Genomic DNA, 26,105 nt, shown 5'->3' with positions numbered 1-26,105 from the left:
TTAGCAGTTAAGTCCCATAAGATTTCACACACATCTGAACATCATCTGAAAAAAGCAACAATGAAATGACACTTCACTAAGGGCTTGTTGACTGCATTAATCGTTAAATACAAGGTCGTACTGGAAACAGACCAATAGGACTCACATCATTTAAGGGTTCGCCTTGTTACACTTCTGATTCTCATCAAAGATTATTGATTTGTTGTAGCATGGCAACAACGAAGGATGATGGAGTAGCTCTTATAAAATTTTCAGGTTTCCTCCGGTCGTCATTTTAATCAGTGTTTAAAAATTTGTAAGTATCCTTCTAAAGAGGTAAGAGCATCTTGTTCTCTTAGGTGATATTTGGCGCAAAGTTTGCACTTCGCTTTGTTGGGTTAACTTTCTTGAAGCAGTTCCAGATCACACTTGTCTTATATTTCATTATAATACATTAGAGGATCAGGAGTGGTTGATAAATGAAAACTGCCACAAACACAGAGTACTGCGTAGCACATAAAATACTGCACGTGTATTTTAAAAACTCAGTACCCTAAGCCTAAAACCATTTCTTGTGTGCTTCACGCTTCGAAAACCCGGATACCCCTCTCTGTCACAGAAGTTTCTTACAAAATTAGACTCGTACTCCCCATAGATGACACACATGAGGCGATTTGTAAACAGCGGCATTCCTTTCCTCGTGGGCCGAAGCATCTATGTATGCTGACAGCAATACACTTCGACCAGCCATGGAATGCCACTGGCAACATTTATTTTTCTTTTTCTTTCTTTAAAAAGAAATAAAAACGTTAGAAATTAGTTATGACTTGCGCTTCAAAGCCATTTGAGCTGGGTGTCTAATTTCAGACGGAAAGTTCGACTCCTCTAAGTTTATTATCTTCGTAGTCTAGTGACATCACTTGCACAGTATTCCGAGAGTATTCGAGTTTCTCACCGTACGCTATGTAGCATACAGCGTTAGAATTCTTAGGTGATTTCGTGTACTGAAAAAATGATGGTCAATGCAAACAGTGTCGATGTGTCTATGGATAGATTTATGTTATGAAACGGTCCCTTAGCAAAATTTATAAATGACTGTGCTGATAAAGCTCTTACGTTATTTTATTTTCAAACAGCTGAGCAGAACTGAACGTACTCAGACATATCTCACTTTACTTATTCTGATCAACAGTAAACTGACATACAATATTTTTTAGCGCAACGCAATCTGAATTTCAATAATCCCTACAAAAGAATGGCCCTGACTAACATTAACCTATATCTTTCACAAATCACTTACCTTACAAAAATCTTCGTTACTCTAACTACTGCAATACAGCGAGCGCCACTACTGCCATCTAAATAAAAGATTCAAACTACTGAAGGCACTAAATACTGATAGGCATAGTTAGCAAATGAAAGATTTTCATAGAGAACAAACAATGTATTTACCTTAATAGTGTTCAAAAGTCATAATATATATAGCAGTTCATGACATCCGGTCCTACAAATTTCAAAACTCCGCCATTTCTATCCCCACATCCACCACTGCTGGCGGCTCACCTCTAACTGCGCAACGCTACGCGTTGTTAACAGCCAACAGCCCAACACTACAATAGCCAACAACAATGCAAATCAGCCACAGCTGCACACAGCACAGCCAGTGATTTTCATACAGAGCGCTACGTGGCGTTACCAATATAGAAACCTAAACAGCCTATTTACAAAGTGAGTCTGATTCGGGAACAACTGTTTTTGGCTGTAACTCTCTGAACCGACGGGCGGTAGTATCGCGTACACAAGGTATAAAAGGGCAATACATTGGTGGAATGTCATTTTTATTCAGGTGATCAATGTGAAAAGGTGTCGGACATGATTATGGCCTCACAATGGGATTTAAATGAATTAACGTGGGGTGGTAGTTGGACCTAGAAGCACGGGACATTTTACTCAGGAAATCATTATGGAATTCATTATTCCGAGACCCACAATTTCAAGAGTGCGCCGAAAGTAGAAAGTTTCAGGCATTGCCTCTCACTACGGATATCGCAGTGGCCGATGGCTTTCACCTAACGACCGAGAGCAGCTGCGTACGCTTAGAGGTGTCAGTGCTAACAGACAAGCAGCACTTCGTGAAATAACCGCCAAAATCAGTGTGGGACGTACAACGAACTTATCCCTTAGGACAGTGCGGCATAATTTTGCGTTAATGGAGTATGGGAGCAAATGACCGACGCGAATATCTGCTAACAGCATGATACCGCCCGCAGCGCGTCTCCTCGGCTCGTGACCATATAGATTGGACCCTAAACGACTGGAAAACCGTGGCCTGGTCAGATGAGTCCGTATTTCACTTGGTAACAGCTGATGATAGGCTTCGAGTGTGGTACAGACTCCACGAAGCCATTGACCCAAGTTGTCAACGAGGTGCTGTGAAAGCTGGTGGCGGCTCCATAATGGTGTGGGCTGTGATTGCATGAACTGGAATGGGTCCTCCGGTCCAAATGAACCGACCATTAACTATAAATCATTATGTTCGGGTACATGGAGACCATTTGCAGCCATTCATGGACTTCATGTTCCCAAACAACGATATATGTCACCGGTCCACTGCTGTTCGTGACTGGTTTGAAAACCATTCTGGTACCCAGATTGCCCGACATCAATCGCATCGAACATTTATGGCACATAATCGAGAGATCAATCCATGCAAACAATCTGCACCTACAACACTTTCGCAATTAATGATGGTTATAGAGACAGCATGGTTCAGTGTTTCTGTAGGGGACTTCCAACGGTTTGTTGAGTCCATGCCACATCGAGCTGCAGCGCTAGGTCGGGAAGATAAGGTCCGACACCGTATTAGGAGGTATCCCACGATTTTTGTCACTTCAGCGTAGTTACTGAAGTGAAGTCTCCCGTTGCCAGTTATTTTGTAATCTTATTCACACTTATCACTTATCTCTTAAGAGTATATGAAGTGTTTATGCAGATCGCAGCACTGTCACGTAATAAAATACAGGGGTACCATAGAAGACACATTCGTTCTCAAAGCAATGTGTTTCCCAAAGCATTACATGTACAAGAAAGACTGATGCAAGAGCAGAATGTAAACATACCGAGATGGCATTATGCTTACCAGCTGGTGTTAGGACACCAGTGCTTGACAAAATGGCAACAAAACAAAAAGTGTCCAAGCAGTAGTGGACACCAAAATATCCTGAGTAAGATCCCAGCAGAGGGGTCGCAACTTCGAACATTTTAGAGGAAACATGACGTGGCCTAACAACCCAGAAGATTTTAACTTCAGTGACAACGGCCACGAAAGCCTGCAGACTTACATAAAACAAAAGCATTATTTTATTTGTTGGAAGAAACCTTCTGTTTATCTGGACGGGTTAATCGGCACATTGTGAGATTGTGGGCCACTGAAAATTGTCACGAAATTGTGGCACTTGAACGAGATTCACCGAAAGTTAACGTTTTCTGTTCATTGTCACAGACGAAGATACTTTGACGGGTGCCTCTTCCCTTTATAAGTGACAGTTGTGATTTTTCCAAAACTGACTCCTGATTCCGGAAATTTTATCTTCCTACAATACGGGGTAGCCCCTCATTGGAGCACCGATATTCATCGCTATCTAAACGACGAACTTTCACATTCCTGGATTGCATGTAATGGTGAACACCAAATGAATCTGTTTCTTGCCCCCTTCCATCCCTCCCCCCCCCCCCCCCTCCCCCTACGGCCACAGGATCAACTGACCTAACGCCTTGTGACGTTTCCCTTTCGGGGGCTTATTAAGGACCGAGTTTGCGTTGCCCCACTGCCAAGAAAACTGAAACAGCTCGGAGAAAGTATCAGCTCCGCTGTGATGATGATTGACAGGACATTGTTTAATAATATATCCAACGAACGCGATTACCACTTGGACGTGTGTCGTGTGACCAGAGGGGCGCTCATAGCACATTTGTAGAGTACAAAACGCAAATTTGGTGAATTTACTGTTCAATTTATTCAGCAGTCATAAATTGACGGAAAAAATCGCAGCACCAAGAACGAGTTGTGCGACATAAACGAAAGTTAGGAATCGTGTTTCTACATCTGAAATATAATGTATATTCGAATTTCGTACTAGTCGCGTAAAAGTGGCACTAGGAACACCACCACGAGGATGATAATCGGGTTGCTTTAGATACATGTTGTGACGGTCGTGAGCGTTAGTTACTTTCGACATTTGGAGATTCGGCGTGGTGAACTGATGTTAGTGAAGAATGCCTTTAAGGCAACAAAGACGCCATTATCAACACCTCACTGAGTTTAATTGAAGTCGTGTTATAGGGTTGCAAGAAGCTGGATGTTCCTTCTGCGATACACCAGAGTGATTTGGCAGGAAGGTAGCCACTGTACATGATTACTGGTAGCGGTGGTCACGTGAGTGCACAGCTGTAAGAAGACTGGATTCCAGACACCCAGGTAGAACCACCGAGAGGAAAGACCATTGTGTTAGATTATGTCTGGCGCTTCTTAGTGAATCTGCAACAGCTACTTGAGCAGCAGTTGGCACCACAGCGGCGCAAAGAACTAATACGAACGGATTTCTTCAAGGATAGCTCGGAGACAGACGCCCTGCAGCGTGCGTCACACTCACCCCAAGATACCGCCATTTGCGACTTCAGTGAAGTCAAGCGAGAGCTCATTGGACGGCGAAACGGAGATCTGTTGTGCGAAATGGAGATCTGAAAGTTGGTTCTACCTCGGTGCCAGTGATGGTCGTATGTTGGTTAAAAGGAGATCATTTGAGGGCCTGCAACCAACCTGTCTGCAAGCTAGACAAACTGGACGTACTCTTGTGGTGCGATTTCGTATGACGGTAGGAGTACTGTCGTGGATGTTCCGCACACCCTGACTGAAAAACTGTACGTCAGTCTGGTGATTCGACCAGTTGTGCTGACACTCATGATCGGTATTCCAGGAGGTGTTTTCCAACAGTATAACGTTCCTAGAATGAAATATTCGTTATACATTGGAGTATGGGCTGATATGAAACTTCCTGGCAGATTAAAACTCTGTGCCGCACCGAGACTAGAACTCGGGACCTTGGCCCTTCGCGGGTAAGTGCTCTACCAACTGAGCTACCCAAGTACGACTCACGCCCCGTCCTCACAGCTATTAATTAAAAGCTGTGAGGATGGAGCGTGGGTCATGCATCGTATGACCTATGTTTTTCGTCCGTCGTCCTTCCGAGGTAACAGAATTCCATCACGTCGTCTTCTGCGTAATCCTCAATTTTGAAGAACGCCTCTAATCTACACCTTGTAGCGACTGTAGTTTCTGTCACTTGGTCGTAACGGTGTTTGACGGTGACTGTGTCTGTCATCATGTCAGCGGCGACCGAGATTAAAAGCATGAAGGATGGCTTGATACCTTTCCTCTATTAGAAAGTGAGACTGTCACTCAACTGCTGATCTTTCGTCCATGAAATACGAAAGCATTTGTCACCTTAACATACCTGCAGGTTTCTGCTACCAAGTCGGTGATAAAACTAATTAAATAAGAGACAGGGTAAAGCTATAGTGAGCGAAAGACCTTCAACGAAGTTAAAATGGAAGTATAGTGGAAATCAAATCAACATAATTCGAGATAGCAATGTCACACAATTATATTTGTCCACACATCATTTCAGAACGATTTGTTGAGCTGCCTTTTTGCTCTAAGACCCGAATTACACATGATAAACACATCAAGCAGCTCGATAAGGCAATAAAATGTACCTGGAGCAACATGCGGAAGTTGATCCTCGAAAATGAGAAATGCAGGAAAAGGACGATGCGTTTGCAGGAACTGGGCCGGTGAAGCTTACTACATTACTGATGATAGACTCACCGTGCCGAAAGCGAGCGAAACATTTGGTATGACTGCCCGACAGCAGTTAACGTAACTGCTGCGAGCTCCGGACCGCCTGTCATATTACTCGAGTACTATCTGCTGCCCCAAGGGGGTGAAGCGACAGCCATGTTCTAAGCAGGCATTAACTTCGACGTTGGGGCTACTCACGAAGTGACATGTCTAGCACCTTCAAGCGATTGCAAACAGCTGAGGGCAGCATATCGTGTCTCGATGCTTTTGATAACTCGGGTGCCATCTCAAAACACCCTTCCGCGGGAGCAGGAGCGGTGCCCGTCGCCAGTACGACTATGGGAGGAGGCGCTAACGGTTTCGATCACCTCGATCGACAGGTCATGTCGCTCGGCCGTTTGAAGTTTAGGTTGGATGACCCGTGTCGGAGCCATCTCTTCGAACATCTTACAATTGGTGTCTGTACGCGCCTGCCTGCTCTCTGGCAAAGTTCGAAAGAAAACTCGCCATCTTGAGCACACTGTAACATCATCTGAATGGTTACCTAGAAAAATGTTAGCCTCCTCCAGCCTTTAATCCGCCTTGCAGGCATGACAATGGTGATGTTCGGTGGCCGGAGAAAATTAATTTCATACTCTGATTTGATTATCGAGCGTTTTACTTACACTGTTGACACGTTTACGTTTGGTTCCAATGTACTCGTCATATCGTCACTGTAAAGAATCTATAATCAGATTTTCATTATCCATTTCATTTCGCTTTCCCTCTATCTTCTCTAACACCACCTAGAGCATTCTGGGCAACTTCGCCTCCTGCTGTGTCTATCCACGAAAAATCTCTGGGTTAAAACATCATTAATTTCGTTTTTCTTTGGTTTACTCTCAGTCCATATTCGGTCTTACGACGGCATGCCGAAAAGTAATGCCTCCTAATTTCGTACATGAAAGCTCTTAAAGCTTTTAAAATAAAACAAACGTTAACAATCTAAATCTGTATACTTCAAGTATACATATTTATTTCTCAAAATAGTCATCTTGGCAACGAACACATTTCTCCCAACGAGAGACCAGTTTGTAGATACCGTCACTATAGAATGTTGGACTATTTTGACGTAGCAGCAAACTCACCCCTGCTTTTACCTCTTCATCACTATCAAGGTCAAGCTAAGTAATATTTAAGTTTTGGAAACAGATGAAATTCCAAACAGATGAAAATCGAATGAGGCCAAGTCGGGACTGTATGGGGGATTATCGATGACATAAAACCGAAGGCGTCTGATTTTTGCAGTTGTCGCAGCCCTAGTGTGCGCTGTGGCATCATTATGCTGAAGGTGAGGGTGCTACTTGTTTGAACGAACTCTTGTTTGTATGTTTGTTTCCCGTTTTTCCCTTCAGCTTACATTTATTTTTGTGACAATTTTTGTCATCTTGCACGATATTTCGCTGTCGAACGCATGAAGAACGTATTCGACAAAATAACACGTACGCTTTGTTTTGTAACAAACAGTCACGGGTTTAAGTCACATTATTACGAAATTATTTCAGTTCGGCTTCCTGTATCACACTCTTTCTGTTTGCATTGGGATAAAATAAGTCTTTAGTAATTGATGCCGGTGACAATTTGTAACACCAACTGCTCTGTTAGGAGGAATAAATCCAAAGCGTTCAGCACCGCGAATGGAAATATCACTGACACTGGATAGCAATTCGCAATAATGTCCTGATGCTGAAAGTTAGAGCGGCTGTGACTAGTACTTAAGATATCACGGAGATGTATGTGTGGTGTAAATAATGTTTAGAAATATGGTAAAACCCAATCCCAGCCTACAAACTGTTGCGCTTAAACAATTTTTAGTTGTAGCCAACCTCGACATCCCTATCCTACGAGCGGATTACCACCTACAGTGTCTCACATCTCCACTCAACAGGAAGCTGAGAAAAGGTTCACTGTTTCACAAAGAATGTTGTGGCACAACTCTTCACCCCTTATCCGTGAACTGTTGGCGATGAAAATGTCGAACACGACATTTCGTTAGATAGTAGGAAATGGACCAACTTGAGAAACATACACTTATCCAGAAAATGCCATAGTTGAGTGACTGTTGGTCTAAGTGTCATTTTTAGGTATTTTTGAAAATAATTTATCTAAATGTCGGTCTGGTTACCCATGTCTACACCTGACCACAAACAAATCGTTGCAGTAAGAATAGACGTATACCAAAGCTTACACGAGCCACTGACTGATGGCGCTCAAGGAGTTCTTCGCTTGTGGCATCTGTGGCGGCAGAATGAGCATCAGTCACAGAATTAAATTTACATAATTATAATCGGGAAGTTACGAACGAAATTAGCGAATGAATCAGTGAGTATGGACTGTCAGTGTGTTTGGGGATCTTAGATTCTCAAAAAGCTTTTGCTACTCTTTCAACAAAATCTCCACTACCGGTCACTGATAAACATGACACTGATTCAAACTGCTTTGTTACAGGGCAAAATACGTACATAAACTCAATTTCCATTTGGATATAAACTATGAACTGAAAGAGGAAGCAGGCAAGCAGATTCTGCATCTAAATAAACATCCATATTCACAAAGATACTCTAAAGCGACCGCACAGTGCGCGGCTGAGTGTACCCCGTACCATTACTAATCATTTCCTTTCCCGTTCCACTCGCAAACAGAGTAAGGGAAAAACGATTATCTACATGCCTCCGTATGAGCCCAAATTTCTCGTAACTTTTCGTCGTGGTCCTTAAGCGCAATGTATGTTGGTGGCAGTAGAATCGTTTGGCAGTCATCTTCAAGTGCCGGGTCTCCAAATTTTCTCAATGGTGTTACACGAAAAGAACGTCGCCTTCTCTCCAGGGATTCCTATCTGAGTTCCTGAAGCATCTCCGTAACACTTACATGTTGTTCAAACATTCCGGTAACAGATCTATCAGCTCTCTCTGAACTGCTTGATGCCTTCCTTCAATACGACCTGATACAGATCTCAAACACTCGGGCAATACTCAAGAAAAGGTCGTAGCAGCGTCCTGTATGCGGTCTCTTTTACAGGTCATCACTCTTTCCTAACATTTTCCCAAAAACCGAAGTCGACCGTTCGCCTTCCAAACACAGTTCTCACATGTTATAGCCATTTCATATCGCTTTGTAACGTTACGCCCAGATATCTGAACAACTTGACTGTACCAAGCACGTCACTAGTAATACTGTGTCTTACCACTACAGGTTTCTCATCCAAATTAACTTACATTTTTCCACATTTAGAGCTAACGGTCATTCCTCACCACAATTACTCTCGGTGGTCGAAAAGCAATGATGTTGTAAGGTACCCCTTATTAGCAGATAAGAGAACAATTTACTTTATTTCCAATTTTGCTATTTCACGTACGTGAAGTGAAAGTATCAGAGCTACAGTATGTACGGAGTAAGGAGCGAGCGGATGGCTCCGACGCTGTCTACCAGAGGTGGTTGACCGTCTGGCTCTTACAGAGCTAGTGGGATGAGGTGCCAATGCAGAAAACGCTAGTGACGCCAGCAAATAGTTACGTAGGGAAGGTACATTTATTCTGACGCGAATCAAGTAATTGTTATTAACAAATATTTGCTAAAAATGTTGCCCTTGGCCACGCTGACATTAGGAGCAGTTTATGGGTCATAAATACTATGTTCCAGTGATTTTACAGTGCTAGAAAACGTTGATATTAATAAATAAATGAATAACTTTGGCATGACCAAAGATGTACGATCTCATGTGAACCTACCGATGCTAGGCTCCAGCTACAGACTTTGTGCCATAGTCTGCAGTGGCCGGTAGGATGACTTTCGGTCTAATCGTGCGGTTGACCACCGTACCTTTAATAGTTAGCTTCTAATAAGTGTGAACAAGTTCATTTTACGGAGTTTCTTCAGTAAACACATCGTAAATGGCACCACTTGTAAAAATTATTCGCACAAGAAAACTTCTTCCCGCTCCATTACGTAAAACATAGACGGTAGTATTGCACTTTCGGGATCCGATGGCTCAGCTGTGGCTCTGCAAGGGGACTTAAAACTACGAGAGCATCTACACGTAACAGGTAGGAAGAATTCCTAAGCGGCGACTCACTGCGTCAGTTCAAGAACGGACAGGCTTAATTATCACAAAACTCGGCTTGGAAATAGTGTGCAGTTTTGCTGTACACCCCTTATACGCCATCTACCGACTCACCGTCTTCACTGAGATATTTCTGGAATCTAGTAGAAGTGCCGGGAGGAGGAGGGGGAGGGAGTTTCTTGCAACGCTTAGTCTGAAACTGAAAAAAAGGAAGGAAAAAGTGCCACTGGAAAGCATGTAAATTATACTCATTATTCTGAATGATGTTGTTCAATGTGTTCTAGTGGAAAATAGTACGGGTTGACAGTGGAATTACGGTGCCAATTGATCATATTTTGTATTTTGGGCAAAGAAAACCAACAAAAGGGAAGCAAAAGATATAAAGAGAAGAATAAAAATTGTATCACGTACCCTAAATAAACTAGACGTTTAGTAACTAAGTTTCTGAATTGGAAAGTGAGTTACCAGATTTGACCTAAGAGGGCGTTACGTGGAATATTTAAGTGAAAAGTATTCTGCGTTGATCAGCGAGCAATTAAATGGCGAACTTCGTCGTGGAGAACACTAGAAGAGATAGAAAACCATTCAAGTTAATAGAAGAAAAGGCTGCAGCATTTGAAGATGTAGTTGTGCCTGCAATAAAATGAAATGGAAGCTGACACTGCACGCAGCAATGCTACTGTATAGTAGATTCCCAAGCAAGAAGATAAGGCCGATATTTTGACCTAAATGCAAGGTTTTCCAACTATCAGATGATTATAATTAAAGTGCAACTACTCACAGAAGTCCAGTGATCGCTGTAACTGTCGTGTGCTAGTGAAACTTGGTACATATGCTAATGCGTCAGTTCGGAACCAATTTCCGTTGGAAAAAAAATTGTTCCACTTGTGGCCACAAGATGCAAATCTGGAGCTGTACGTCGTTTACGTAACGGTATGAGATCCTGGCTGTCATTTGACAAGCCATAACATGAGTGAACAGTGTGGATATCGAGAAGAGAGACCTTGCGCCGTTATTGAAACAGTTTTATGTGAGTGGCAGCACTTAGAGAGCTGCAATGAGAGAGTATCGCCGACTACAAGGTCTAAGCAGAAGACTGATGTCATTAAATGGTATAAAGAAGACAATAATTAAATTCGAATACACTGGTGTGCTTGGCGTAGCACCTGGATAAGGGAGGCGTCCTACCTCTGTGGAAGTCACTGACGAGGTTGCCGTTGATGCAAACTGACCATGCAGTACGTGCCACGCGTTGTGTTAATGTCTGTGGGAGTGTCACGAGAATTGCCCATCACGGAGTCAACAACACAGAAAGATTAGTTGCCTGTTTCATAGTGGTACCCCTACAAGATCCAAACGATGCAGCAACTGAAATCTCACGATCCGTAATAACTTACAGAATTTGCTCTTCGGTTTCTGCCACGGATCGAAGTTGATGACATTTTATAGGGCAACACTGTATGCAGGAACGAGCAAAATTTTACACTCTAGAACGCAATGAATACACAGAACCGTCGGATTTGTGGTACTGTTAAATAGTGTGTTGTCCACAAAGAACCACTGCATTCGACATATGTGATTTCGTATTGTCGATTCATAAGCACATTCATTCTCGGTGCGTTCTTCTTCGAGAAGAATACACCAACAGGGCCTGACAGCTGTACAATGGCGTCTGCGCGTTATCGAAACTTCTTTGTACAGCATGTGATTCCTGCTTTGGAAGAGCGCAACCGAATGGAAGCTACTGTTTTCATGCAGAATGGGGAAACATCTCGTGTCGCTCGTCCATTGAAAGATCTGCTTAATGCAACCTTTCACGAAAGTGTTATCTCTAGAAGTTTCCCAGATACATTGCTTGCAAGATTACTTGATCTGGATCCATGTAGCTTTTTGCTCTAGGGATATCTTAAAGAACACATTTATCAGAGCCACATTCGGTCTCACCTAATCTGAAGATGAGTAGGCAGGAAAACGTTGCTCAGATTCCATGGGAATCTGCAGCTAGCAACAGTTATGTAACTGGCGGTTAATAATAAAGTCAACATCATGCCTTTCTCACTTGTTTGACCTTCCCTGGTCAGGTCCCGTTCCTAATATATTACATACGGAAATATTTATGTACGACTTCCTTGCATTCACAGCTCCAGATTTCCACCTAGCGACCAAAATTACAACTAATTTGTTTCAGCCTAAATCAGTTCCGAATTAACGCATTAACACAGCTTCTAAGCTACGCTGCCATATGTAAATTACAGCACATACTGGACATTTGTGAGGAGCTGCGCCTTAATTATAACCAGATGGTACGTGAAAATGCAGGATTAACACACACTCACTTACCTGTATACGTCAAATGGTCGTTCCTTATGAATTTCTTAATCTTATGTGGAACGACTGGTTAGGGAAAATGTGAAGTCTATTCTATAACGAACAAAATACCATCAGGCTACCGAGCACATTTGGCTTCTTTTGGACTCTAGAAAGGCTGTCGCATGCTGCTGAAGCCGTTGTAACCTCGCCACTTCGCTCTCTAAGGCATGGTATTACTGGTCAGGGGTTTGAACGTTGATGAACTTTGGGGCTGGAGGGAGGGAGAGTAGGCAGGCACTGATGACCAGATGGAGATCTCAATTCTGGGCGACGTATCCTGGCAATCATCTGGTCTGGCTGTCGGCTACTCTGTCGCAGAATGAACGCTAATTTTCTGTGTGGAGATTCAAATGCTGAAACATGAGCGAGTCAGAGACAGGATTACTGTCAGTCCCACAGTTTACAGGCAGCCGTAGAATCTGCTATTTAAACCTGAGAGCGCCCGCGCTGTTTCTGAGCGCGTACTCCCTCGGCTCTTCCATGTAACATGTGCGTGTACCTGTGTGTGTGTGTGTGTGTGTCTGTGTGTGTGTGTGTGTGTGTGTGTGTATTGTGGAGGTGGTGTGCTACGGGAACCTTATGTAAATACAGCGAGCTGTTACCAGTTTCTTGTTTGCAGGCAGACAAGCCTTAAGTTTAACGAGATTACTATGCATGACACTGGCATTTAAATATCGATCCCGCCTCCAGCGTCAGGTCGCCTAACGAGAAAGCGGCGCTAGCGCTGGAACAGGCACTGCATCTGCGAGCGACGCTCAGCCGTCCCTGGAGGCTGACTCGCAGAAGGTGCGCAAGGGATGGGAAGTCCTCCTCGTGTTTCTCGGAGTCCCTGGAGTCTACAGATACAAGAGTTCATAAGGCACCACACTTCAGCCCCCAGCGGAACTACACAACTATACTCTGGAGCCCGTGTGATAGTTCGGCGTTCCACGTCAGTAAAACCTTAACGAAGGGCAGTTCGTTCTGTATTATCGCGGAACACGAGTGTAACTGATTTGATACGCGCGCTGCGGTGGTAATCATTAAAATAAAGATGTTTTTCGTAGCAGTGAGGTCTTATCACTAAAATCAATGCAAACTTTCTCGTCCGAATATGCTGATTCCTCAGGAATAAATGATCATTGTGATAAAATAAGAGAAATAAGGGCACGAACGGAGACACGTAAGTGTTCTTTTTCCCCGCGTGCTCTTCGAGAGAAGTAATATGAAGGACGTTCAGAAATGATACAAATGGCTCTGGGCACTATGGGACATAACTTATGAGGTCATCAGTCCCCTAGAACTTAGAACTACTTTAACCTAACTAACCTAAGGACAGAACACACATCCATGCCCGAGGCAGAATTCGAACATGTGACCGTAGCGGTCGCGTGGTTCCAGACTGTAGCGCCTAGAACCGCTCGGCCACTACGGCCGGCGATGGAGGTTCGATGAACCCTGTGCCAAGTGCTTAAGTGTGATTTGCAGAGTAGTCATGTGGATGCAGATGGAGATGTTCGGAACTTGCTTCCATTTCTACAACTGATCACTGCCTAGATCTTCATCTACATATACTGCGTGATGCAGCTAACACAGGTCACTCCAATCATAATTACGAGTAATAGCGGAAAGTGGTAGAGGTGAAAGTATGATTATGATAACAGAAGAAAACCTATCATTAAGCATGGGATCGGAAACTAAATACTTTCGAATGAGTGATACCGAGCCATATAATCTTCTTTTCTTTCCTTTTTCTTTTTTATGTTCTATTAGTTTTGTCAGTTAATTATTTTTGCTTTTTATGGTGATGTAGCCTTTGTTTTTCTAGACTGAGACTGGGAAAATTCTAGCCACATTCGCAAATCTCGGAACCGAAATCTTATTATTGAAGATTGCACGTAGTGGCAGATTATACTTTCCAGATTTTTGCTGATGGCGGCTTATCTGTCGGAATGGCGTAGTGGAAGTAACTACTTTTGTTTATTGTCTCCATCATTCAAAAAGAGAGACACAAAGGAAATGAATCCTCAGATGAGTTGTTACTACTATTACTGTTATTATTATTATTATTATTATTATTACTAATATTATTTGTAGCCTACTTAATTCTAAGTTGTATTTATTCACTGATAATAGCTTTATTTAGTTAATCTCTTTTGAGCCATCATCCTTCTGATTGATTTCATGCGACCCTTCACGAATTCATCTCTTATTCAAACCTCTTCATTTCGGAGTAGCACTTGCACCATACGTCCTCAAAGTATTTTGAATATATCCCAGTTTCTGTCATCCCACGCAGTTTCTACCGTCTACAGCTCCCTATACTACCACGGACGTTAGTCCATGATGTCTTTACATATATCCTACCATCCCACCCCTTCTTCTTTTCGGTATTTTCCTTTCTTTGAAGATTCTTCAGAGACCTTCCTCATTCCTTATGAGCCCACCTAATTTCCGACGTCTTTCTACACCACCACATCACAAGTAATTCGAATCTTTTCTTTTACTGTTTTCCACAGTCAATGAATCCCTACCATACAGCGTCGTTCTCGAAACGCTTTATATACACTCCTGGAAATGGAAAAAAGAACACATTGACACCGGTGTGTCAGACCCACCATACTTGCTCCGGACACTGCGAGAGGGCTGTACAAGCAATGATCACACGCACGGCACAGCGGACACACCAGGAACCGCGGTGTTGGCCGTCGAATGGCGCTAGCTGCGCAGCATTTGTGCACCGCCGCCGTCAGTGTCAGCCAGTTTGCCGTGGCATACGGAGCTCCATCGCAGTCTTTAACACTGGTAGCATGCCGCGATACCGTGGACGTGAACCGTATGTGCAGTTGACGGACTTTGAGCGAGGGCGTATAGTGGGCATGCGGGAGGCCGGGTGGACGTACCGCCGAATTGCTCAACACGTGGGGCGTGAGGTCTCCACAGTACATCGATGTTGTCGCCAGTGGTCGGCGGAAGGTGCACGTGCCCGTCGACCTGGGACCGGACCGCAGCGACGCACGGATGCACGCCAAGACCGTAGGATCCTACGCAGTGCCGTAGGGGACCGCACCGCCACTTCCCAGGAAATTAGGGACACTGTTGCTCCTGGGGTATCGGCGAGGACCATTCGCAACCGTCTCCATGAAGCTGGGCTACGGTCCCGCACACCGTTAGGCCGTCTTCCGCTCACGCCCCAACATCGTGCAGCCCGCCTCCAGTGGTGTCGCGACAGGCGTGAATGGAGGATCGAATGGAGACTTGTCGTCTTCAGCGATGAGAGTCGCTTCTGCCTTGGTGCCAATGATGGTCGTATGCGTGTTTGGCGCCGTGCAGGTGAGCGCTATAATCAGGACTGCATACGACCGAGGCACACAGGGCCAACACCCGGCATCATGGTGTGGGGAGCGATCTCCTACACTGGCCGTACACCACTGGTGATCGTCGAGGGGACACTGAATAGTGCACGGTGCATCCAAACCGTCATCGAACCCATCGTTCTACCATTCCTAGACCGGCAAGGGAACTTGCTGTTCCAACAGGACAATGCACGTCCGCATGTATCCGTGCCACCCAACGTGCTCTAGAAGGTGTAAGTCAACTACCCTGGCCAGCAAGATCTCCGGATCTGTCCCCCATTGAGCATGTTTGGGACTGGATGAAGCGTCGTCTCACGCGGTCTGCACGTCCAGCACGAACGCTGGTCCAACTGAGGCGCCAGGTGGAAATGGCATGGCAAGCCGTTCCACAGGACTACATCCAGCATCTCTACGATCGTCTCCATGGGAGAATAGCAGCCTGCATTGCTGCGAAAGGTGGATATACACTGTACTAGTGCCGACATTGTGCATGCTCTGTTGCCTGTGTCTATGTGCCTGTGGTTCTGTCAGTGTGATCATGTGATGTATCTGACCCCAGGAATGTGTCAATAAAGTTTCCCCTTCCTGGGACAATGAATTCACGGTGTTCTTATTTCAATTTCCAGGAGTGTAGAACCACATCACAAATAATTCAAATCTTTTCTTTTACTGTTTTCCCACAGTCCATGATTCTCTGCCATACAATGCCCTTCTCCAAAGGTACAGTCTCAGAAATTTCGTTCTTACATTGAGTCCGATCTTTGATACCTGACCAAGAATGTCATCTGTTCCTGTGAGAATCTGCTTAATATGGTCTCCTTCCTTCGTCTGTCATGTGTTGTTATGCTTTTAAGGTATCAGAATCTCGTAGCTCCATCTATCTGTCATTACACTTCAGTGTTTTGAACAGGGCAGGTCGCCAATCATTATCGAATGCCCATAACGTACTTGTCGTTCGAGTGTTCACAGTGTGCTCTGCGTCATTTTCTGCATCGTCGGTTGTTTTTCCTTTTCTGGAACCGTACTGCAGGGGGCTCATGTCAATTACCTGCCTGTGATCCCTCAGGCACAGCGGCTTGTACCATATTTTGGCTACAGAATTTACTAAACTAACCGGCTGTAAGGTTTCCGATCACTCAGGCGTTTGTCTTCCACAATTTTTAGTACAATGGAAGGAAATAACGCACAATAATTTTATTCCCAAAAAGTTAAATAGGTAATAAATCACAAATGAATTTACATTTTTACCCACATTTGGACATCTTAACCAACGTTCTCAACACATTTCTTCCATCGTGATACCATTTTCTATATGCCATGTTTGTAGAAGTTCATTTGAGTGGAGTATATCTATCTGCGGACCCCTGATTTCACCTCCGTATCTGTCGCAAAGCGTATGCTGGCCAAGAAATTCTTCACGGGACCAAACAGATGCAAGTCCGACGGGGCAAGATCCGGACCGCATAGTGCATGGTGGAGCACCTTCCACATTAACTTGGCGATTTTCTCACGAACGGGAGCAGCAAGACCGTCAGAATGAATGTTGTGTCGCTTTTTACGAAGGGCGCGACGTAACCAAACTTTTAATGTAGGCTGCCGCATTGACAGTGGTTCCTTGTTCACCAATGACACATCATGCATATCCCAAAACACTGTTATAAATACTTTCCTAAAACATTGAATCAATGAATTTTCTTCGTGCTGGGAAACAAGCTCCATAGAAGCCTACTTGGTTTGGAGCGTGTAGTGTAAGCTCACAGCTCACCCTCCAGGGACGGTTGATTCCAGAAAGTCATGCCGTTCTACGGCGTAACACGCTGATGGACCCAAGCTCGTCATTATTCACTGGTCATTTTGGTTGTCTGTCAGGTTCGTAAGCATCCAGCAAGCACTAACCCTACGAAATTTCAACGTGTCATGAACAAGGTTAACACGTCCCTTTTGGAAGAAAGCACACCACCTGGAGACTTTTCTACGGTCGATAACATCGTCCCATACAGGCTACGCAAGTTCCTCTGAATTTCAATCGTTTAATGCGCTTTGGCACATAAATATCGAATTACACTTCGCTTTTTTTCAATAATTGAAGACAGTTACATGCACGCTATTTTAGTTTCTAGGTCAGGCTTCTCTCGCTAGAGCTGTACATGAAAACAAAATACCATCTGTGGCTCAAAATTCTAACTATTTCGTAGTGAAATTTCACCATGCCAGCTGCAGTACCAGGAGAGAATGAAATTATTATGCATTACTTTCCGATCCTCCCTCGCATAGTGACATCCGAGATTTTCTAGATTCTGGGCATCCGTCTTAGCAAGACACATTCGTTTAACAACACTGTTGACTAAGGAACAATGTGGTCTACTAACTGATGTAACATTTCCTCCGTAGTTCTACCTATGGAATCACAGTTTTGTTATTCACATATTGCTCTACTAATTCCGAGCGCAGACACTCATCGTACTCTGTGTCTTCCATCGTATCGGCAACAGTGTTCTCAGTAGGTACTGTATTGATGTTTGTCGTCATCATGCCATCGGATCGTCTCAGTGTCGGTAATACTGTGGGTGATCGAACCTCCTTTGTTGCAAGTTTTTATGGAAAACTACGAACATGTGCTACCATTTAGTCCTTGACATAAGCCTACCTTTTTTCTAATCTTGTTTTGTTCTTTCTATTGTAGTTCGATTGCTCGACAGAAACACAGTCTTCTTTGCTTTTCTATTATTTCTGAAAGATTTTTGGTTTGTCTTCTCGACGGTCGTGCTGTGCGTCTTAAAGACTGTAGGAAGGGACAAATGGTTCAAATGGCTCTGAGCACCATGGGACTTTACATCTGAGGTCATCAGTCCCCTAGAACTTAGAACTACTTAAATCTAACTAACCTAAGGACATCACACACATATCCATGCCCGAGACAGAATTCGAACGTGCGACCATAGCAGCATCGCGGTTTCGGACTGAAGCGCCTAGAACCCCTCGGCCACAGCGGCAGGCTAGGGAGGGACAATACGGAGTTTCTAACACTTTTATCTTTCCAACATTTGTATCTCACTAACACTTTTAACTTTCTAACACTTTTAACTTTCGAACACTTTTAACTTTCGAACACTATTCTCGGTAGTAAACTGCGCCCAAAGCGAAACGTTCGCAATGGGCAGGCTGTGATGTCAGAATCAACCGAGGAACAAGATAGTCCTCCAGATATACGACGAGAAGATTGAAGGCTCAAGACGCCCCGGACAACCAAGAACAGATGGCAAGATGAGGTGACAGACAGTAGAGTGCTGTGTATAACTGAATGGAAGAAGGCGTCGCAATACAGGGAGATGGTGAGAGCGGCGTGGGATCGTCACGTTTCGAAGAAGCCAATGGAGTGAGTGCACTGATGGTGGTATCGTCTTGTCTTGCGCCCTCTGCAACCCTCGCTCCTATTCGTTGGCTTGAACGTATGCTAAACTCTCTTTAAAAGTTCACAATTTAATTTGCGTAGCCGCGCGAGATTAGCTGAGCGGTCTAAGGCGCTGCAGTCGTGGACTGTGCGGCTGGTCCCGGTAGAAGTTCGAGTCCTCCCTCGGGCATGGGTGTGAGTGTCTCTGTCCTTAGGATAATTTAGGTTAAGTAGCGTGTAAGCTTAGGGACTGATGACATTAGCAATGAAGTCCCATAAGATTTCACACACATTTGTACATCTTTTTTCTCGATTTGCCTAAATTCTATACGAGATCGACTGGTTATTAAGGTATTATCTGCATCTGTAACTGTGAAATGAATCAGATTATGGTCGCCTGTTGTAAGTTCGTCTCAGACCATCCGGCTTGCAGTTTGCCTGTATGAATGTATGTATGTGTGTGTGTGTGTGTGTGTGTGTGTGTGTGTGTGTGTGTGTGTGTGTGTGTTGCTGCACTGCAGAATTTTGGAAAGTAGGCGTGTTGAGTCTACTACTCATGAGATGAAGCCCAAGTTGTTGTTCTGCGCCCTGAGGGCAGATCGTTTTTGATCGATTACTCCTCTATGCAGGAATATCGATTTAGCATTTGCGTCTATTACGAAAATGTGTATGTCGAAAAGAACCAGTATTACTGCTCTTTTCTAAGGTTCCAGTATGTCGTTGTATCCTCTGAGTGTACTGAAAATATTGATGGGTCATGTAAGTTTTTCATATGGCTATCATTATTTCTATTATGTGTAGGTCCATCTTTTCTAACCCTTTTTCCCAGTTCTAACATCATCATGAAACTGCACATCACGTTTATCTGTCCGATTTCAGTTATTTGTCTATGTTCCATTACCATTAACATAAGAGTAGATTGCATCTGAATGTTACGATATTCTAGTGAGCAAATATTGATGGGGCTATTCTAATATGTTATTATGAACAATTCGGTCTTGTGTCATCATATGTGTACAGATTATTGATATCGAGTGTCTCCTGGCTCCCGTTAAGGACGTCGTGAAGTAGGATCTGCAGGTCCTAATCAGGTGTCATATTGCTCTGGTTAACAAGTGTCTACGCTCCATTTTAGCAAGTCTCATTGCATTTTCACACATTTCGAAAACAGGCAGTGAATCGTGTCTTTCTCGCGTGGTGAGATATTTCAAGAATAGCTTCTCAATAAGTGGCATTAGAAAACATTGCGAAGAATATATGTAACATTACATAATTCTATAATCGCGTCGAGACTGCACGACCAAATGACAATGGCGTAAATTTCTCTTTTGAGAGACAGCGATCGATGCAAACCAGTTGATCTGCCTTTTGTTGAAGAGTTGACGGGAGAAAACGAATATAGTTCGGTCGTTTCATGATCGAACAATCCGCCTCAAACTCCTTGAATTTCACACCTTTAAATAATTAAACACAATAAAAATTACTTCCATGACAAGGAATGCGATTAATCTTTGAATAATTAACACGATTGTGTGTAATAAATGGCGTTAATTGCCTGCAGGCACAGTGACCAAAACTTACGTCTGATATATGAGAGTACACCCAGATGAAAGGTACAGATGTAATTATATGGTAATTGAGGAGAAATCCCTTCATTTGTTAGCAGCAATATCAAATAGGTGTTCAACATAATTGCAGAATCTTCACCTTCAATAAAATGCTTTCTGTGATAGCAGGAGAAAGGGATCTCTAATTTTCTAGCAAAATTCTTTACAGGAACTACCCACAGGATAGATTACAACTACACTTAAAAAAATTAAAAAATAAAGAGTGAAATAACGCTCCAGCAGCGGGTCCGACCAGAAAACTTCTTCAATTTCTCATATCACGTCCATCACTCTTTCTATTCTCTGAGTAGTTCCTCTTATCATTTTTAGGTTCTCCTATAACCTGAGATTTTCATAATCTTCCCCTACTCCTTCCTGCGTGCTATCTCGCTCCATTATTGCGTGTTGTCACATCCTGCATTCGTTGCATTTTCAACTTGTTCTGAATTTGAGAGCTTGTTCCTCTTTAGGTCTTCCTTGCCCGTAGATAGACAAGCTGTTCGTTTCTTGTTTTCCTTCCTTCTTACCCACTTCTGGAAACCCCATTCCTTCTCCACATTATAATTAGCGTTTTTATTCTCATTATCGCGCTTGACTGTACCGTCAGGTACGTTTTCCGTTCTGTGTGGCTGTCTCTTCTCGCTCTACACTTCACACTGGACCAGAATATTCTGAGTCTTCCTGCATCCCGCGTTCTCGCGAAGATGATAGGTAATTTTAGGTAGTCCTGTACAGCGGTTGAGAGGTATCGAATTCACATACTCTTTCGTATAACTGTGTCTTGCCTTTTGGATTTACTTCCAGCACGTTATATATTGTCAGTTTTGCTAGTTTATGGTCCCTGATCCAGCCACGCTCTCACGGGCTGTATAACTTTATGAAATAATTTCAAGAGGCTGCAAGAATAAAGTACGCTTGAAAATACCGGTAGCTGTGGGATAAATGCAGCTACCTTTTTAGCAGATACATTGACTAGCAGGAAATTCCCATGTCACTATGAAGCAGCTCGAAGTTGCGACAGTTACAGTCCGAAGTATTGTTCTGTGAATAAAACATTCTAGCGTATTTCAAGCTTGATTCATTTCGCTGACACAGTACTTTCACGGGAACGACTTTGAAAATCTGTTACAGTTCACCGAATGGCTTCTACGAAAAGTGTTAGGTAAAAGATTTTGCTTATGGAGGAAATATCGTTTACAATCGTGAGGAAGTCAAACTTTCCCCAGGCTGTACCGATGAGCTGAATACCATCCTGGATTAAGGAAGTCGGTAAACAACGACCCTGGTCTGTTAACGTGTGGAGCGGGCTTTTCTAAAACTGTACCCACATTCTTGTTGCCCGTTTCTGTTGACGACACAGCAGAGCACAAATGTGTTCAGTTACAAGTAGATACGTTGCTGTAGTTGTTGGAAATATGCCCCTCTGCATAAGGCAAGGTACCAACATGACTGACGTCCCACTCATTCCGCATAGATAATTACAAACAGCCGGCCGCAGAGGCCGATCGGTTCTGGGCGCTCCAGTCTGGAACCGCGCGACCGCTACCGTCGCAGGTTCGAATCCTGCCCTGGGCATGGATGTATCTGATGTCCTTAGGTTGGTTAGGTTTAAGTAGTTCTAAGTTCTAGGGGACTGATGATTATTTCTCGAAGTGAATCTCGTTTTTGTGATATAACTTTTCAACACGTGAGGCTATCACAATTTGTCCTTTTTCATATCCTCGTAAATAAATTGATTTCCTAATTATATGCGGACATTATAGACCAGAAAGTTTCCACGTACAAAGTATGATCAAAAACTAACGGGAATTTATGTTTTTCTTAAAGAATATTCATTCATCAACATCAACTCTGTCCCTTCTGACTAATTCCCCTTCAGAAGCCGGCCGCGGTGGCCATGTGCTTCTAGGCGCTTCAGTCCGGAACCGCGGGACTGCTACGGTCGCAGGTTCGAATCCTGCCTCGGGCATGGATGTGTGTGATGTCCTTAGGTTAGTTATGTTTGAGTAGTTCTAATTTCTACGGGACTGATGACCTAAGATGCTAAGTCCCATAGTGCTCAGAGCCATTTGAACCATTTTTGAACCCCCTCAGATATAATAAAAGCGCGCCAGCGCTTTTTCCAATCTTGAAAGCACTTCTGGAACTGAATTTTGCTTATGGTGTTCAGCTCCTTTAGTGATTCTATTTTTAACTCATCTTATTGGCAAAACGACGACCTTTCATGGTTCTCTTCAGCTTCGGGAATAGAAAGAAGTCGCAGGAGCTATGTCTGGCGATTACGGTGGCTGCGGCGACATAAGAGTTTTTTTTTACCAAGAAACACGAACAAGCGTTAAGGTGTAAGCATTATTTGATGCCATTTTCACTAGTGGTTTCGCCAGAATTCTGGTCGTTTTCCTCGTATTCTTCATACATACGGCACATAACTTCCAGGTAGTTTTCCTTATTGACGGTACGATCGTATTGTCCAATTTTAATCGAAGAAAACACTGAGAAGAACCTTCCCATGCGATCGAACTTTTTTTCGGTCTTGTCTCTTCAGGAAGTTCCCATTGGGATGACTGGCCGTTGGTTTCGACGTCATACCGATATTCCAATGTTTTGTCACCCGTTATAACCTTCTTTGGAAATTCTGGACCGTTGTCTCCATAAATTTCCTAGTGATGTATACATGACCTCATTTCTGGTCGAAATTCAACGATTTCGCAACAAACTTTGTTGTTATAAGTATCATGCCCAAAACATCCGGAAACTGCTTGGCATGATCCAGAATCTATATCGTCATCATAAGCAACCTTTCTGATAGGGTCTCTTTACTTCTTACTTATTATCGTCAGTAATTGATGTGCTAGGGCGCCCAGAGCGAAAAGTTGTCTTCAACGCCCTCTCGACGCTCTTTGAACCGCTTACACCACTCGTAAACTCTTGTCTTACTCATAGTAAGTTCGTCAAAAGCCACAGTCAACATTTTTAAGCAAAATTTAATGCAAAGTCTTTGTTCTATCGCTTTAGAAAGTAATAATCCACCGAGCACCTGAAAACACGTATAACCGTTTCTACTGTCAAAAATAAACCAAACACGAAAAACAGCTGAAAATTAGAACACGTCAGGAACATGTTTACTAAAATGATAAAAAATAGCTGAAAATCACATGTATACAGCCCGAGAAATTAAAATATTTCCTTTACATTTTGTTCACACTTCTTATTTCACTTCAAAAATAAAAAATTCACTTACTCTCCTCACGTCAGTGGTGGTTACTCACAGCCTCCCATCTTGTTGCAGTTGCAGAATGCGGCCCGATAAGTGGCAGAAACGCCGTCTGGACCTTCGAGACAAGCGGTCGCCATCTCGCAACGTGCCACGGCCCGAAGACCCCGGCACCGGCGAGAAACTGCAGCGACTGGGGGCTTGCTTTTGTCTGGTAGCGGCAGCGGTGCGCTGTTTCCCAAGGGCTCTTGGCGTGGCATGCAGACTTGCAGGCAAAAGCCTTCGAGAACGGCGCAAAAAAATGTACTCGAAACTTGATGAACAGGGTAACAGCCTTTAAAGACTGGTGGCCAAAAGAAAGGAAAAGAAGGGTGTACGGACAGATGAGCTATTTTACTTCGCCGTAACAAACTTCGTTCCATATATCGTGTTTCTGAATTAAATGTTCTCTCACATTTAATGGAAAATACATTGTATATAAATATATTCTGTTATTGGTGTGCTACGGTACGAAATGTTCAAATACTAAATGTTCACTAACCTTCATTACAAAGTAATTGATTTTTACCTAATTAATGTTTCAGCTATAATGAGTGTTGCTATTATATTAAGAGATATTTCTATATGTGAAACAGCAGTGCATATACGAGCCTACTACCTTGTTCCAAAGGTACTTCATTCAGATAACCATCTCAAAGGAAACAACGGCTCTGTGGGATCACATCTGTTATTGGAAAACTTGTTCATCATTTCTCTGGCGTGCTTTACTAACTACAGTTCGAGAACACAAGTAATTAACATCCAGTACAATTTAGTTCTATTGAAAATCTTACAATAGCCAAAATTATGTATCATATATCGTTCGTTTCTACTCATGTGGAATTTCTTCGACGTATTTTACGAACTGCAGTTCGACAGCACAGGTGATACACTTTCAGAACTATTCAGTATCACTGACATTCTTACAAGATCCCAAAGCCAGTACAGTACGATAGTTTTTTCTTCCTTTTCCACTCATGTGACTGTTCATAATTTACTACAAACGAACACAATGCGCTGTTTGGATCCACGGTTTCTAACTAAATTTACATGTCCCATTAAGGCAGCACTTTGTCCAGCATATTCTTTCCTCAATGAATTGAAGAATTACTTTCAGATGTGCTGTTTATTTAGAAAGAGTTTCTGAAGTATCCATTTGTGATTACACGCCACTTAAAAACTCAGCAATCAGCTTGTAAAGATCCTGGCCCTTTTTCTGATTTTCCTTTCACGTCCAGTTCACTAGGTGCACATTGTTACTCTGGATTGCGTAACTACATTCAGAAACTCTGTTGCCATGTCAAACTATTAATGAAGATAGCGGAATATGTTGATGACCAAATCATCAGGCAAACACGTGGCTCACAGACTGTTGCTTGTTGTTAACATGTGTTTTCCCGAAACGTGTTTCCAAAGACTAACACAGTGAAAGACACGATTGTTCTCTATGTGTTAACTGTTTCTTATACTGTGCATTGTTGAGTTCTCCAGCTGGCCTCTTTAAACTTAAATACTGACTTATGTACATAACTGTATAAAGGATGAACGTGTTACATTGTTGCTGATTTGTTCATAAGAAAACAAATATTGGTTGTGTTACGTTGACGGTAAAATGATTAAACATTATTGCAGAAATTATTCTTCTATCTGTGATTCTTATGCTAAATTTACTCCCTACGCTGTATGAAAGAATTTGAAGTTTTTTCTGTGACTGACAAAGTAACTGCATTTGACATCTTAAAGTTAGTTCCATTGTAAGTAAATGTCTCTTGAATATTTTGTTTTAAGGAAATTCTCGTAGTAACAGAATTTTTATGCACATATGATTTTGGTTTTCAGCAGGTTTACACTCCTTGTAGCGTAATTATTTATGCAACAAGCGAACTCCAGTTTCCTGTGTTGACATACACATTTTTCGCAGATGAACTACATATGTTGATAAAGGCTGTTACCAAACAAACAACAGGGTATGTAAAAGGTACGTAAATCATAGCCCCAGTGAATGAGAAGAACGATATTTGAAAGGTCCATCAAGATGAATGTAGTAAAGCCAGCAGATGTGCTATGTGCTATAACTTCGAATGCATACCGTAATCTGTATCGTCACAACCAAAATGTCCACACCCTCTCCAATTCTCTGCCGTCTCAGTTGCGTGATATATCTCAATAATGTGATGAGAGTTAATTTACAGAATGTTGACTTACTTGGTG

At 43.0% G+C, this 26,105-nt stretch overlaps 1 protein-coding gene across 1 annotated transcript in view; it reads left to right on the top strand.

Annotated features, from left to right (window-relative positions):
- LOC124613708 overlaps positions 1-25,495 on the top strand; it is a gene marked incomplete at its 5' end in the record, with an annotated part of 546,162 nt that extends 520,667 nt beyond the window's left edge. The window contains one exon of the mRNA XM_047142427.1: positions 23,931-25,495. The remainder of the gene's footprint in view (positions 1-23,930) is intronic.
- Positions 25,496-26,105: the final 610 nt, after the last annotated feature.

This window comes from Schistocerca americana, chromosome 4 (assembly GCF_021461395.2).
Source record: "Schistocerca americana isolate TAMUIC-IGC-003095 chromosome 4, iqSchAmer2.1, whole genome shotgun sequence".
Lineage (NCBI taxonomy): Eukaryota > Metazoa > Arthropoda > Insecta > Orthoptera > Acrididae > Schistocerca > Schistocerca americana.
The sequence above is the reverse complement of the archived record's forward strand: the minus strand, read 5'-3'. Positions and strand labels throughout refer to the sequence as shown.